This window comes from Lepisosteus platostomus, chromosome 5, assembly GCF_059453375.1.
Source record: "Lepisosteus platostomus isolate fLepPlt1 chromosome 5, fLepPlt1.hap1, whole genome shotgun sequence".
NCBI lineage: Eukaryota > Metazoa > Chordata > Actinopteri > Semionotiformes > Lepisosteidae > Lepisosteus > Lepisosteus platostomus.
This window is the reverse complement of record NC_142615.1, coordinates 24,640,304-24,656,217: the sequence shown is the minus strand read 5'-3', so window position 1 is coordinate 24,656,217 and position 15,914 is coordinate 24,640,304. Positions and strand designations below refer to the sequence as shown.

The 15,914-nt window shown below is 38.5% G+C and overlaps 1 non-coding gene across 1 annotated transcript; it reads right to left on the bottom strand.

Moving 5' to 3' along the window:
- Window positions 1–15,094: 15,094 nt before the first annotated feature.
- On the bottom strand, window positions 15,095–15,166 carry trnam-cau (transfer RNA methionine (anticodon CAU)). Its single transcript has one exon. It is a non-coding gene; the product is annotated as a tRNA-Met (tRNA).
- Window positions 15,167–15,914: the final 748 nt, after the last annotated feature.

Here is a 15,914-nt window from a genome sequence, read left to right as displayed (position 1 = left end):
GAAACCCCATCACATTTAGGGGAGACAGTGTTGAGGTCGGATTAATTTGAAATGCGTCTCTGGGGACTTTTGATTTACCAACGTTATGTTTAACTGAAGGATACGCTGACTGACTGTGCCATAGAAACTAACGCACATCACCTTTCTTCTACATTCACAGGTTTTTGGCTAAAGACAAAAAAATCTTTTTCGTTTCCTTGCCAGCTGGCAGTAGTTCCTCTGCACTGACAAAACAGATGAGTATTTTATCTTTTGCAATTTGTATGGATTTTTTTAAAAACAAGTTGCTCCAAAAATTAAATGAACACTTCCATTAAATTTAATGTAGAAGCATGTTGCTGTCCATAATGATAAACTGTGTGGCAAGACAGGCACCACTGGGACTCAACCCCAGGATCTCCTGTTTACTAGGCAGGCACTTTAACCAACTAAGCCACAGCATTCTCGCATCCTAGTGTTAATCCTGCATCAGCAGGGTCAGCTTGTCGGCACGCCCGTCTCCATTTGGTGGTTTGAGCTGACGTTGCCATGACGTTGCCATTAAATGCGACCGAGAATACTCCAACCAGAGAACTAAGCCATGGCATTGGCATCAAATATCCCTTTTACAGCCACTTGGACACATCTCAATTGCTCTGAGACACCTGCATTCAGTGTGCGCTGAGCCTGCTCGCTGAGCAAAGTGACGAGAAATGGCTTATGTCAAAGGAGTTCAATATGCTTTTTATGTTCAATGGGCTGTCCACTACAGCTAACACTGAAGCGCAGCACAGGCTCTGTGGTTTGACATCTCACAAGGTAAATGTTGAAATTGTAGGTGGAAGAGGAAAATTACCCTTGAGTATGGGGAAAGAGCCAACTCATGTCCGGAGGGGGATAAAGTGTGTATGGAGGTGGCCTAGTGGTTAAAGCACTCTCCTCTTAGTACATGATACTCTGCACAAGTAGGTTTGAACCCCATCCTCCTCGAGGAAGGGCTTTGACACATTTTGACCTTTTTAAACTTGGTGTGCTTTCGTTTCGTTTCTTCGCTCCTGTACTACAGCAGTAATATTTCTATAGGTGTATGATCATGGTAGGCTGACAGCAGGAACATGTGGCCCACAAACAGTGACAATATCAGAGGTGCCTGCAGTGTGTTGGTTTGTGAGCAATGATAAAATAACTTGACATGGATGCAGGTGTGCCTGCATTAATACAGCTCCATTGAGAGGAAAAAGTAACACAAGAACCAACTTAAATTCAACAGCACGTTTCTGCAGCTGAAAACGGAACCTACTCCACGTGATGATTGAGCTCACAACCTTGGTATGACTCCACTACAAAAGCACCACAACCTGACCAATTGCGCTACTGGAGCAGCACAGCACAGTAGCACATTTTCCTCAGTGCACTCGAACAGTGCTTCTTCCCTAGCCTACCAGCTTCAAGACTTTTTAAAATCGATCAAAGATTCATTGGAAAAGGTTTGTCGATGGGTCAGGTGGGAATCACACCCGGATTCACTGCTTGCAAGGCAGCTATGTTCATCATTATACCCAGGACTGGCGCCAGGGGAATGATCTGTAGGGGGGGGTCTGAAATCCTGAGGGGGGCAGTGATATTTTGGTTTAAACGGAGCCGTTGCAACCATCCAAGTGAATTCTCGTAAGCATGCCACTGATTAGTATTTCATGTTAAAAGATAACGACAAGCAATCTGGTATTTAGTGATAAAGAACAGTTCCACGTTCATCAGAACTCACGTGATTATTTTTGCCTGGAGCATCAACCATATGTGTTCTTTTTCTCAACAACATCAACGGTAACGAGGATCTGAATCATTAAGAAATCATTGTAAAACCAACAGAAAGTACAAACTTCTATAACTACAGTCCTAGTTATATAACGATTGTAAGTATAAGGATAAACTACTGCAAGCCATTGGTCCACCTGAGCAAATAAGGTCATAATAATGTTGACACCCCAAAACATAGACACTATGTAACGTGCTGTTCCTGGATGGATAGCCCCCTGCACATCAAACAGTCTGATGTAGTAACTGTGAATTCGGGGTTAGTATAGTTATCTGACCATTGACAAAGTACAACTATTTTTTACGGCTCAAGTTAAGTAAGTGAAAGTGTTCAAAAACTTTTTATCCAAACCTTTTATCCAAAACTGAGGGGGGTGGAACTGTTCAGTTGAGGGGGCGATTTTGACATGCCAGTAATATTTTCACAAAACGTTCAAGAGTTACGAAAACACTTACTTTGTGTATAAAGTACATTGTGTACACACTGTACAGATGCAGCCATTCAAAATGGGTGAGGTATTTCGCGGCATACCGCGACGCCCACCGGGGTATCACGCGGTTCACGTGTGTCACGTGACTAACTATCCGGCATCGCCTTGTAAAACCGCCAGGGGGAGCTTAACCTCTCATGTACAGCATTTGAGCCTTTAATTTTGAACTGTGTATTACAGCATGTTAATCATCAGTCATTAAAATGTTGGTATATTTTATGAAAGCAAGATTGCTCAGTTGGACAAAAGTACACAACCTACCTTTATCAGAAATATTTATGCATCAAAGCCTTTACTGAAGATATTACTAATAGTATTAATAATGGATGACTTTGGACAAGCTGTATACTCAAAGTATAATTTCTTTAGCACATTTGTACAAGCACTTGGAATCTGTCCAAGCCATACTTTGTCAGGCATTTTGTTTTACTTCAACGGGCATAAAAACTTCCTTGCTTTTAACAGGGCGTTTCATAATTTCTAACTACGAAAATGATTTAAAATGCGACACCTATCATGAAAAGAAAAAAATACACACCACTATTCCATTTCTCCCTAAACATTGTAAGCTTCGAAGTCTTTAACTAACGTGATACCGGATACGTCAACAAGCATACTTTTAGAATTTGATTAAAAGGGAATATAATATGGAATCGCGTATCTAAAGAATTTAATAACGGTATGATTATATCCGTGTACTGCGGCAGAACTGTGTAGGGCTGTTTCGCCTGCCTGCTTATACGAGCAGTCTTGTAGCCTACTGGTCTAGGTGCGTGACTACCAACTGGCAGGTTGTGTGTTCGAATCCAGCTGGTGCTGGACTTTTCATTTTTATTTATTTATTTTTTCATCGCGTAACATAAACATATTACCGTATGCAAACTGTACTGTATACAGTATGTATATGTATATTTAATGTCTTAACTGTGCCCGTTTAATTGAATTAAAAAAAATTATTTAACACGAACATTAAGCTGTTTACATCTTCTGCCTGAGAACAGTCACCCGTTGCTACCCAACGCAGAATGGTGATTGCCTGACACTATCTGACACCCCTCTGATTGGAGAAAAAAGACGTGCTGGTGTGCTATACCAGGAAGAGGATTTCTTTCTATTCAAAACGTGTATTTTAAAAGTTTAAGAAGTAAAAACCTTACAGCGTACACAGATTTCTAAACTGATCAGGATCGTTATCTTTGTCTTATGCATAATAATGTTCACCGCTCTGTCCAGCAAATTAATAATAAACTTTATTTTATATAGCTTTTTAAACGAATAAGTAATTAGATTGCTCATAAACCTAATCACTTGCTTTTTCTTTTTATTTAGGCTCAGATTTCAACTATAGATCGTATTATTAATAACCATAATAACAACCAACCAACAAAAACAACAATATAAACATAATGGTGGTGCTGGACCTTCCAGTTTTATTTATTTATTTTTTAATCGCGTAACATAAACATATTACCGTATGCAAACTGTACTGTATACAATATGTATATGTATATTTAATGTCTTAACTGTGCCCGTTTAAGTATTGAATATTCATATCTAATTTTACCACTGAAGGGAAATCTTAACATAAACATACAGTATATGGCTGGTCTCGGTAGTTTAAAGAAAAAAATACACACCAGTATTCCATTTCTCCCTAAACATTGTAAGCTTCGAATGAAACCACTAAATAAAGACATAAATATAGAAATCTTAAGATTTGTTTTATTTAATGTTGGTAGCAGGATGAACTGTCAGAGTGTATATTTTGTCGCAAAGTTGCTACAAGATGTTAACAGTGAAAAAGGTATTTAGAAATGAGTTATTTCAAGATGAAAAAGAAAACATACACGAAACATGGTTTCATTACGACCAGAATCGGTCTTGAGATATTTTTAACTTGATTTACAGTATTTGAGAGGTATGTCTTAACACCGATACTACAGTGCTTAAGTACTGCTCACGTATATGTTTCTAGGTTTATATTATGCATTTCATACGGTCAAATTACTTTTGAGCAACTAATAAGAAGCGCGAAACGGTATGCGTTTTAGTATCGTTTTGTGCTGGAACCCGTGGATTGATTAGAGATATCAAGTACATACAAGTCATTTTTTAAATGTTGTAGTTCGTCTTGAAAAAATGTTACGAGTACATCATCTATCAACAATTACACAGGTTCTGTTTCCATATTGCGGATTTTGGTTAGATACAGTATTATCAAATCCAGTGGCGCTGTGTGTTACTTTACTGAGTCCCATGTCACATGGTCTGTGATTGAAACCTGTAAAACCGGTTTAATTCGTCACAGCCAGCACTCTTCAGGTGTGAGGGTCTTCTGCTCAGAATGAAACGCTAAAATGTTTGTGTATATTCTAATGGTAGTAGGGGCAGGGTGTGTGGGAACAGGTTTGGTTGAAATTGCATTGGAGATCTATGTTCTTCACACCTGAAACATTTTCTCTGAAAGGATTTTCTTTGCAGTTTAACCGATCTTGTTACAGCATGTTACAGTTTACTATTATTAACCATATTAATTTTAAGTGCTTAATGTAAAATCTTGTAAAAATATATTTTCATTGTTCAAATATACATTAATATACATTAAGTCTGACTATCATATAATAAGTTAAATACAAAACTAAAGAAAAAATAGGGTTAAATATAATTCAAAATATTTTGCTAACAATGTTAACTGTTTATGAATAATAAAATGTATTAACTAAGGAGTAGGATGGCACAGTTGTTAGTATGTTTTTTGTTTTGTTTCTTTTTCATAAATACAACAGTAGTACCTGATGTCTCAGTAGCTTTCAAAATTAAATTATGCATGCAAACCTGTGAACTAGAAAGATAACTAAGATTTTAATACTAATTAAATGACCGCGGGCACTTTCCACCCCCTCTACATTCTCAGAGTAGAACAGACTAACCTTCTAATGAAAGACGGTCCACCCCCCACGGACAGGAAATGTGCCCACAGGCACTTAAACTTAATATGGTCAGTAACAGTAAACAGTAACATGGTAAGAAGGAGCACGTACAAACGTTTTCGAAATAACCACATGTAAGACTCTGATGCTTAAAATGTTTAGGGAGAAAGTGGAATACTGGTGTGTATTTTTTCTTTAAACTACCAATACCAGCCATATACAGTCTGTAACGTAGGGATTTCTATATGTCTTTATTTAGTGTTTACATTAGTGACAAAGGCTAAACTTTTAGCTTCAGTAACGTGTACATATCTCCCCTTTTTATAAAACGACTTGGTTGAAAACTGTTCCAGAGCCACTGTTGTTTCATCAGTGAAAAGTACATCATGAAATGCCTCTCCCTGTTCAATCCACTGGAAAAAAGAAAAGGAGCATAAAGCTTCTGATTGTCATAAACGATATTCATTTAGGAGCAGCATCAGAGGTATGTTTTTAACTGCACTGCATTGGAGAGAATACCATAGTGTGTTTTTTTTTTTACTCCCTGGCGGAAACTGGCTTCCAGAAGAATCAGTATGGCTCAGAGATTAAATAAAACTTCACAGACATTAACGAAGAGCATAACGCGTGTACTGTATACACTGCAAGTACAGCCCAACTCTCTGCAGGAGTGCTGGCTGTGACGAATTGAACCGGTTTCACGGGTATTTTCAAAGTAGAAGGCGAGATTTCCAGCGAAAGATACCCCCCTCAAAAACCCAGTAAATACAGTACTTACTAGTTAAAGGCTAGGCTCCCGACTACGGCGAAAGGAACCCTTCTTTCATTAGAAGACAATGAACATATTTTAGCCCTGAATGAATTAATAGCAAACATGGTTTACATAAAAGACATTTTTCCAAGAAAGTTTAGCCTTTGTCACTAATGAAACCACTAAATAAAGACATAAATATAAAAATCTTAAGATTTTTAAAATACATGACTTTGCTGAAATTTATTTGAAAATAAAAACAATTACAACCACCAGGGGAGAGAGAGAACAGGGGAGGGATGTAGGTTTTGCATAAGGGGCGGGGCTATGGAAATTAGGTCTGTTTGGGAATGTGTAGTTACATGTTCTGGCTGTTTGTGAATTATCGTTGTTGAGTATGGAGTGTTGAGGTACTGATTTTGTGTAATGCTTTATGTTGAAAATTGAGGTGGATTTTGTTTATGATAAACAGGATAAACTGGGATGGGAGGAAGGTTTGGTTTTGCATAAGGGGCGGGATTATGATAATTGGACGACTTGCGAGAGTAAAATGGTTTGATTATTTGATTTTGTATTGTGGTTGTTATCTATGTTTTTGGTTGGTATTATGTTTATATGGTTGTTTTTGTTGGTTGGTTGTTATTATGGTTATTAATAATACGATCTATAGTTGAAATCTGAGCCTAAATAAAAAGAAAAAGCAACTGATTAGGTTTATGAGCAATCTAATTACTTATTCGTTTAAAAAGCTATATAAAATAAAGTTTATTATTAATTTGCTGGACAGAGCGGTGAACATTATTATGCATAAGACAAAGATAACGATCCTGATCAGTTTAGAAATCTGTGTACGCTGTAAGGTTTTTACTTCTTAAACTTTTAAAATACAGATTTTGAATAGAAAGAAATCCTCTTCCTGGTACAGTATGTATAGCAAACCAGCACGTCTTTTTTCTCCAATCAGAGGGGTGTCAGATGGTGTCAGCCAATCACCATTCTGCGTTGGGTAGCAACGGGTGACTGTTCTCAGGCGGAAGATGTAAACAGCTTAATGTTCGTGTTAAATAATTTTTTTTAATTAAAATTCATTCTATACAGCAATCGCATATTTGGGTACCGTTTCATAAAACTTTCATGCTTAAAATGTTTAGGGAGAAATGGAAGACTGGTGTGTATTTTTTCTTTAAACTACCAAGACCAGCCATACACAGTACAGTTTACATACATACAGTAATGTTTATGTTCCTAAATTAATATCGTTTATGACCTTCAGATGCGTTATGCTCCTCTTCTTTTTATGCTCAGCTACTAAAATTTCCCTTTAGTGGTAAAATCCATATAAATATTCAAAACTAAGCAGATTAAAATGTGCACATTAAAGACATTAAATGATTAAATCTTTGCACTACCAACCAATGCACCACGAGTGCCCCTGTCGGTCATTTTGGCCAGCCAATCACTTGCCCTGCGGTACCCTCCGGTGCCCCGCGGTGGCTTGTGGGTAGGTTACTGTACCACGGGTTTTTACCGCGCATTTTGAATGGCTGCATCTGTAAGTTCACAACGCGAGAAATACTGCTCAATATGGGATCCTGTCCAGGAATATCAGGGCTGTAAGGGGGTCAGATCTATAGATGTAGTAAACACATTAGTGGAGACAGTGTGTCTGTTCTCTGTATGAGAGCCGGACAGGAAGAATAATCTGTGGTCTGGGAAGAAGAGACCCTCGTTGGAAGAGCGACGCTTCTCACAGGAGAGAATGAAAAAAAATCTTTTTCAGGGACGCTGATTTTTCTCCTTGGGGGAATTAAAAGCACTTATGGGGAGTGACCTTGTGGTGCAACGGTAGTGCATCTGATACCACATCAGAAGGTTGTGTGTTCAAATCATGTAGAGATTGGCTGATGTATGTTCAGGTTCAGCTGGTGCCGAACCCGGAAATTATACCATGCAGTTTGGTTTTATCTGTACACCACATAGATAATCTAAATGAAATAACAGAGCAGTACAGAACACGCATTCAGGAAATTACACAGCAAGTCATTTTGAACACGACAAGAGAAAGGGCACACTACACATCCGTGAAACATCACGTCTGACTTTAGAGACAGTTACATCACAGAATGGAAGTTTCAGGCCCCTTTTTCATTACAGGTTCAAACTAACCTGAAAGTTACAGAGTTTTAGGTCACTTTTGTATTAAAAAGTGTCTGAAGCCTGTAAATATAATTTGCCCTTTTTTAAATTGTGGATGAAATCCAATCCCATGTACCAAGACCTTACAGTATATTCATGTTAATTAAAATGACTAACGCTATTGGACATTAGCTGGTGCTTTTTGTAACGATTTGCTATTTCATGCTGGAAAGAAGGAAACCCGACCAACGTTTGCTTTCAGGTGCGGTTCATTCACATAATGGACATCTATTTCTGAGTAGCCTGATTTAAAAACACACGAACCCGGTAGAAGTCGAACCTACAATCTCACGATGCAAAATCAGACGCGTTATCCATTAAACCACTGGCCAATCATGTAACTGAATTGCACCATGGTAAGTTCAGCGCTGCAACTAGTAATACACCATCCCATCTAAAATTTCTAAGTGAGAAACGTGTTTTCTACATTTTTATCAGTTTTAAAATATCATCTCTTTAATACAGACAAAGGGTTTGTGTGTCACTTTGAAATTCTGAAGAATTTAGAATTCAAAAAAAAGATGTTTTCTTGAACAACGCAGTGAAATTATCACATCTTTCACTCTACTTCTCTCTTGTAGTAAAGCAGACCTTGCAGTGTGAGCATTTACTCCAGTAAATTAGGTCATGTATCATGTTAAATCACTTCTTCAAAACAAAACATTTCCTGGTGCACGTTTTCTCCATGAAAAAAAATACATTTTTCCCTTACATGATTTCTCGTTTTTTTTTTTACATCAGAGTACAGAAAGAAGAAAAAAGGGAAAAGCAGTGTCGCAAAAAAACTCCATCGCCCTTGGGAGATGTCAAGCTCATCGGATATGAAAAGTGCCCAATAAAAGCAATTTCTCTTCATTTATCTTAGCTTCAGGGCTGCTATTGTGTGTAGAGGAGGCAACTTGCTCAGCCAGCAGACTCAGCGCTTACTGAATACAGGTATGTTTTGAGTGTCATGCTGATCGTCTTATAAATGCAAAAGAAACTTTTAAAGCTGATAAAGTAATTTGCATGTGGCTACAACATCCCTGGAAGAGAGATTTTATCAGTTGCACATAATCGATATTTTTTACTTTTTGTTCAGCACTGGAAATCTATTTTTTTAAGTTTTCTTAAGAAGATCTCATGAAGTATTGCCAGGACCTACCTTTAGCACTCAATAGCGATATTAATGGAGTAGAAATGTAAGATAAATTGATGATCTGAGCTAAAATAGTCCTTACGCGCCTCCTGTAACAGTGTTCGTATTCATAGCAAGTAATATTCTTTTTCAACCCCAAACGTTGCTATTGCATTAAGCTTTGTGCGACCATTGGAGGTTTCGGTAGCTTCTGGAGAGCGCACTTTTCCAAACTGAAACCTATAAGAACATTATTCAAGGTACACCATGTCCCAGAATCGTTCATCGGGACTAGGATTAATATCAATGGAAAGTACTTCAAGATTTAACTGAAATATTAAAAGAGTAGGAAAGCATTTAAAATAGAAAAAATCAGTTCAGATGATATTTAATTTTTGAGAAATGGGCACATACTGTACATCAGCTCAGTGAGCAGTGCGAGGTGCTCTCCTGGAGATGATGTTAAATTAGTTAAAATCATGTGATAGTTGAAAAAGCTTAATACTTAGTGAAACAGCCAGCACAAATGGTTGCGTTTGTGATTATGTCACTTCTCTACTATAGCAGCGTTGATAAAAGACCCTCTGAAAGCAGTAAAGCACTGCACAACTGAATTCGTTGCTATTTGGAGAAATCCACAAACTCGTGTTTTTCATGTGCTTTAAAAGACAGCCATACTCACCGACAAAATAACGACACTGCAGCTGATTTTTTCCGAAGCACAGTTGACCTTTCTGAGCCAAATGATGAAGCTCACCCAGTGAATACTATAGCAGAAGGTGGAGGAAAGTGCAACTTTGTAACTACTGCAACCACAGGGACAACTGCAAGAAGCAGAATCAACTTCCCATCGAATGGTGTTGTTGTCTGAGGTACGCGATGTGAACGTGTGCAGAGAATCCCACAATCTCTTCAAAACTTGGACAAAGTATTTCTGATGGAGTGCTGTGCGCAAAGATTGAATAAGCTTTGCTCCTGCCGATGATTCTGCGTGAAAAAGCACAGCATTCAAGTTTCACAGAAAAATGCACCATGCCTACAAAACCAATTTAAAAAACAATTGCGGCACACTACGATTCACACTGACTCAAAAGTGATCATGGCAGATGTTGTTCCCTGCATAATGCTGAAGGGACCAAAGAGCATTGCTGTTGGGAACACAAAATGAGGCTTTTTTATGCCTTGATGTTAAGCTGACAAAGACTATCTTGAAACACCTAGTTCAGTCTCTTGACAGACTGTCAAGCAAAGCTTTTACCCATTGAACTCGCAATAGAAGGAAGGTCTTAACCCACCAACACTTAGCAGCGGCAAGATTCAAACCTAACCCAGCGAAGAAAATGGAGCACAAACCCAGCACTTAGACCACCCAGCCACACTCCCAACACCTTACTCTTTTGGAGAACGTCGGGTGGGTTCAGCTCTTGTTGTGCGATGCTTGGAAATGACTGCACCTTCGTTTTCCGAGATGTTTCCTATCACTTCTTTGTCAGCTCTGAATATAGTGCTTCTTTGGAGCAGGCTTCAGACCTTTTATTTTATTTATAAAGGAGGGCGCATTCAGAAACGTGTAATTCCTGTTTTAGAAATACTTTGGGCGGTGTGTTTTATATAACGCACAAACAGTATTCTGATTGTATACTGTAGACCTGTGTAGCAATCATACTGGACGTGACTGGGATTCTGAAATGTTTCTTGAAAAGGTATTCATGGCTGCTTGAATCTATAATAAAAAAGTGACCCGAAACTTCCTACCTTCCAATCACTGATGTAGCTCTCCCTAAACCTGTATGTGATGTTTTGCAGATGTGCAATGTGCCTTTACTCCTGTATTAAAACTGACCTCTGTTGTTGGGCGGAGTTGAAGGAGAACTAACTGCACAGAAAAAGTATGTAACAATAAAATGTTTCTACACTTCAAAATGTCCCTTTAAATCCCTGCTCACACACGTCGGTGTGGGGAGCGGGCAGGTAGAGAGCTTTTACAGATGCTCATGATGTTTCTCATGGGGTGTTACCTGCAGTAGCATCTCTCTCCACGCCTTTGGAAAGAAAAGAGTGGCTCCAGTGCAAGGTATGGTCAGAACAGCTGGTCTGATTGTCTTAGAAAACAAGAAATTAAAATCAACAGGGAAATTGAACAATACAGAAATCAGTGCAGTATACAATAGGAAGCAGTCAAACAAAATGCTCAGCAAAAATCGTAGTTGAGTAAATTGGTGGAAAAAAATATTTGTAAGCAAAGGAGAGCCCGCGCTGCGCGTGAAACACATCAATCGTTCAGCATTTCTGAAACATTTCATTGAATTGACAAAGAAGAGCCTTTAATGAACTATTCTTTACCCCTCTGTTCCTACTGTATTTAATACCACCATCTATTGTCTCCTCTAACTGTGTATTCTCATCCTGCTTATCTTGTGTATTTTTTTAACTTTATTGGTTTCATTCTGTAAAGCGCTTTGGAAAGCCACCTTGAAAGGCACTACAGTATATAATGTAAAGATTATTATTATTATGATTAATAATAATGAACAGTGCATTTAACACTGAGCACATGCGGTCCTTCTTTGCAAAGGATTGCAAAGGTTGGGAATTAGCCTTTCACTCGTGTTGTTGAAGATCGTATCCTGGCTTTGTTGCAGGAAATGTCTGGATGCCATCACCGGATCAAGGAGAGGATCAGGGTTTTGGGAAGTCTTTTTGATGCCTGACACTGTGTGTTGTAACGGGTGTCATTCTGGACCTAAACAACAGAGAACACTGTTGAAATCGCTGAACTGCCTAGCGGACACTTTGTCACCTTCTTCTGACCTGTATTTAATGCGATTCTCTGAAAACTTGGCACGTTATATCTGCTACCTTTATGGAGGGCACACTCATAAGAATCATAGATTCGATCACAAGCATCTAAAAATGAGCATGAGAAAATGACATCACGCTATAAGGCTGAATGGCACAAATTCTCCTGTTACTTCTGCAGCAAATGTGTGTTTTTTGCTTCTTAACACTGAGATAGTTGGAGATATTTGGCAGCAGTGGGATTCCAACTCACACCCCCAAAGAGACTAGAGCTTTAATCCAGCTCTAAATTAAAAACTGGGTGACTTGTAAGGGCTGGTAGGAGAGGAAAGGTATAAATGCTTCTTTTTTGGACAAAGTCTTTATCTTTACTAAAAGAAGGAAAGAAATATTTGATTATTATTTTTTCACCAGTTGTTTTGATCAAATTATTGTAACGCAGTGCCATATTAAGGTATAATATGTACATGAACGTCATGTCTGAGTCGATGATGGCAGCTGAGTATCACTGGAGGACAGTTCATCATGAGTGGGTAAGCCTGCATAATGAGGGAGAAGAGATCGGCCTCTCTGACGCAGTGTCCAGTGACACTAACCTTCTGTCCTACTGTTCTCTACTTATGTAGAGGGTGAATGTTTATTTAGGTGAATGTTAGGTTTCATTCTTGTAAAATATTTCCGAGCACTTTTTTTGTTGCTGAAAATTAATCTTGTGCATTTGAATTAATTCCGATATTGTCACCTAATTCTATACATTGTTTCATCAGACTAGAACATTTAGAGGAGCTCAATTGCATTTATGAATTGCATAGTGATATTATTTCTTTCCATTTAAATACTTTAGTCAAAAATGTAGAGAAGGTGCTCCTGTTTTCACCATTATAAGAACTGTGGTGCACCAGTAATATTTACTCTCACAAAAGTATTGTAATTGTATTGTTCTGTTCTGTAACAATCTTGAGTGACACAAACCTTCTGTTTTACAGCACTACACTTCTCCAGAGGCCAGTTCAGCACACAAGGATCCTCAGTCAAACAAACACTGCAATCGCTTGATAAACGCCATTTCTCATCCTTTCTCTTAGTGTCGGTGCTACTATTGTATGCAAAGGAGGCGACTTGACAATTAAATCTTAAAGAGAGTCTTCATGGAGGTGTGCGTCGGCAAGCTGGGCAATTGACTGGGCTTGTGAAGAAACCAATCTCATTCAACAACCATACAAATTGCACAGCTTAAGGCACATGAAGCGAAATCTGTGAGCTGATTGACACATAACAATGTCACTTCACATTATTTGCAAAGTTGTTTTGCTTGTCTGACCACCTCTTCCTACTTCACAGTGAGCACATATATTTCAGTTTCTTTCCCCCATGTGGAGATGTATCCACTGCCAAAACTGCTGTCTGATTATTTAAATTATCTGTAAAACTGTTACATGACTTCATCTAATTGTAAATTTATAAGACGGTCTATGAGACATTTGTTAGAGTAGCTGAATCCCAGGGCTCGTATGGAATCACACACAGACGGGTCTTCTGTGTGATCTGAGTCCCACTGCCCAGAGCTACAGACTGGTCAAATGGTCACTATTGTAGACACGACCATCGGACCATCGGCTACAAATAATCAATATACTGATCATAGTGTCACTACTGGTGTTTATTACATAAATACTATATATAAATAATAAGATAATTCCACACTCATATGTGTTATAAAACATTTATAAACATTTTGGGAGGCTGACATACAGTAAAGAAAGTAATACTGAAGGGCTGGAAGTCCTGGAAAGCGTTAATAGAACCTTCTTGCTTTCAACCTGGAACAGAGCCCACAACTGCCAGATCAGTGACCCCTGAGCCCAGTTCACAGAGAGGAGAACCAGGAGCTCTTTTATGTCTCTAAGAGGGCTGGGAGGAAGGAAAAAAGGGGGAAATGTGACATGAGTCCAGGCTGTTCTGTCTGATATTGTTCATGTAGCAGCACTGATTGTCTGAATATCTTCTAGTTCTGGATTGTGAGGATAGAGAGCAGTACGGAGTTGAGCTTCTGTCTGAGTGTGAGTCTGAGTTGTGAATCTGACTGAGAAGAGAATTATGATTTTTTATTCTGCCTGAGAATTTTTCCTGAGAATTTTTCTTCTTTTCCAAGTGGTGTTACATCCCCTTCAGATACTCTACACAGACTGCCAGAGAGAAGAGGAGAGAGAGATGGACAGATAAGAGCACACACAGCAAGAGACACATACGTCTTGATTTACTTTGAAGCAAGTGTTCATTTCTTTTCTGGAACAAGTTGTTTCTGAACTTCAAGAAATTCATACAACTTCTGAAAGATAAAATACAAATCTTGCTTCTCAGGACAGAAGAAATGCTGCAAAAAAATGCCAGTGATTTGTGAAAAGCAATGGGAATGTGTCCCTGTGCAGCTGTTATACAAAGGGCTGCTGGGTCAAACGCACTCAGGGACGTGCTTCAGATTGTGATGATGTAAACATAATCTCTGCTAAAAATTGAAGGGATTTGTTCGCAAACCCTCTTGAATGTTGCAGGAAATCTTCGTGTTTTACTCGTGTGCAACTACAACAAGTAAACAATTAAGTACCTAAGTCAATGTCCAAGAAACCATCCTCACGTGTGGAATTTTTCTTTAACTGGCTGTTGGGAGAATTCATTTATACACCCGTTGTATCCTTAGCAAAAATATTTTAAAATTAGAACACAGATTTGTTGGAGAACTTGACAATCCTTGACAATCATTATTAAATTAGCATTATACAAATGTGCGTTGATATTTTTAATATGTACCTTAATTGTAATGTATATATATAATTGCTTTGATATGGATGTTCATTTGAAGGAATTGAGGAAACTATGAAGGATCGCAGAACAACCAAAGATACATTTGGGCATCTGCTATTGGTAAAGATTAACGAATACAGTAAGTGTGAAGCTTGCACACACACGAGAGAAAAAAAATCAGCTTAAATTCACTTCATTAGACTGACGGTGTGTATAGCAGAGGATGGTTTCGATCCATCGACCTCTGGGTTATGGGCCCAGCACGCTTCCGCTGCGCCACTCTGCTGACAGCTGTCATAGTGTGATTCAACACAACTGCTCTATCTTTGCTTTCTAAAAGTGCGCCCGAGATGAAAAGTCTAAACGGTAAACGCAGACGTCACTTTGAGCACTTGGTCTTTTATAGTACAAATATCACACGCTGCACTACATGGGCGTGTCTTCAAGATCGTTGAGAACCAAACCTTCTGCTTTCCCAAGCTACTGATTTTTCCTCCTTAATTCACAAATCTTCAATGAGAATCAGTGAAACGAAAACCAAACACATGTGCACACTCGCGTCCTAGTGTGAAAGAAAAATGATGGAAGCATTTGAGAAATAAGAAGAGTAGTCTGAACAGCTCCAGTCTATCAACTGCTCTACAAAGTGATCGCTACTTCCACACCCAGTTTATAACACTGAAAATGATTCAGGAAGCACAGCAAAGTTCTAAAAGCAGTGGTTGAAAAGCGTCTAGATACATAAAATGACAATTTCTCAAAAGTAAAATCTTCAGCTTTTAAATATTGTCATCCACATATTTTCGTTTTTCTCTTTTTTACATAACACGCTTTCGAGAAATAGACTGTCTTGTAATGAAGGCTGCATTAGAAAATGTGTGTCTAAATTAAAATAGGGTTTATGACTTCTGCGTTTTTCAGCTTTCTTAGCGCTTGGGTCTCGATTCAGATATTGCAATGAAAGCAACAGGGGAGTAAGTTTTCCTTTTCTAAATCAAAGGTGATCTGCTCACAAGGAAGTATAAAAACTTCAG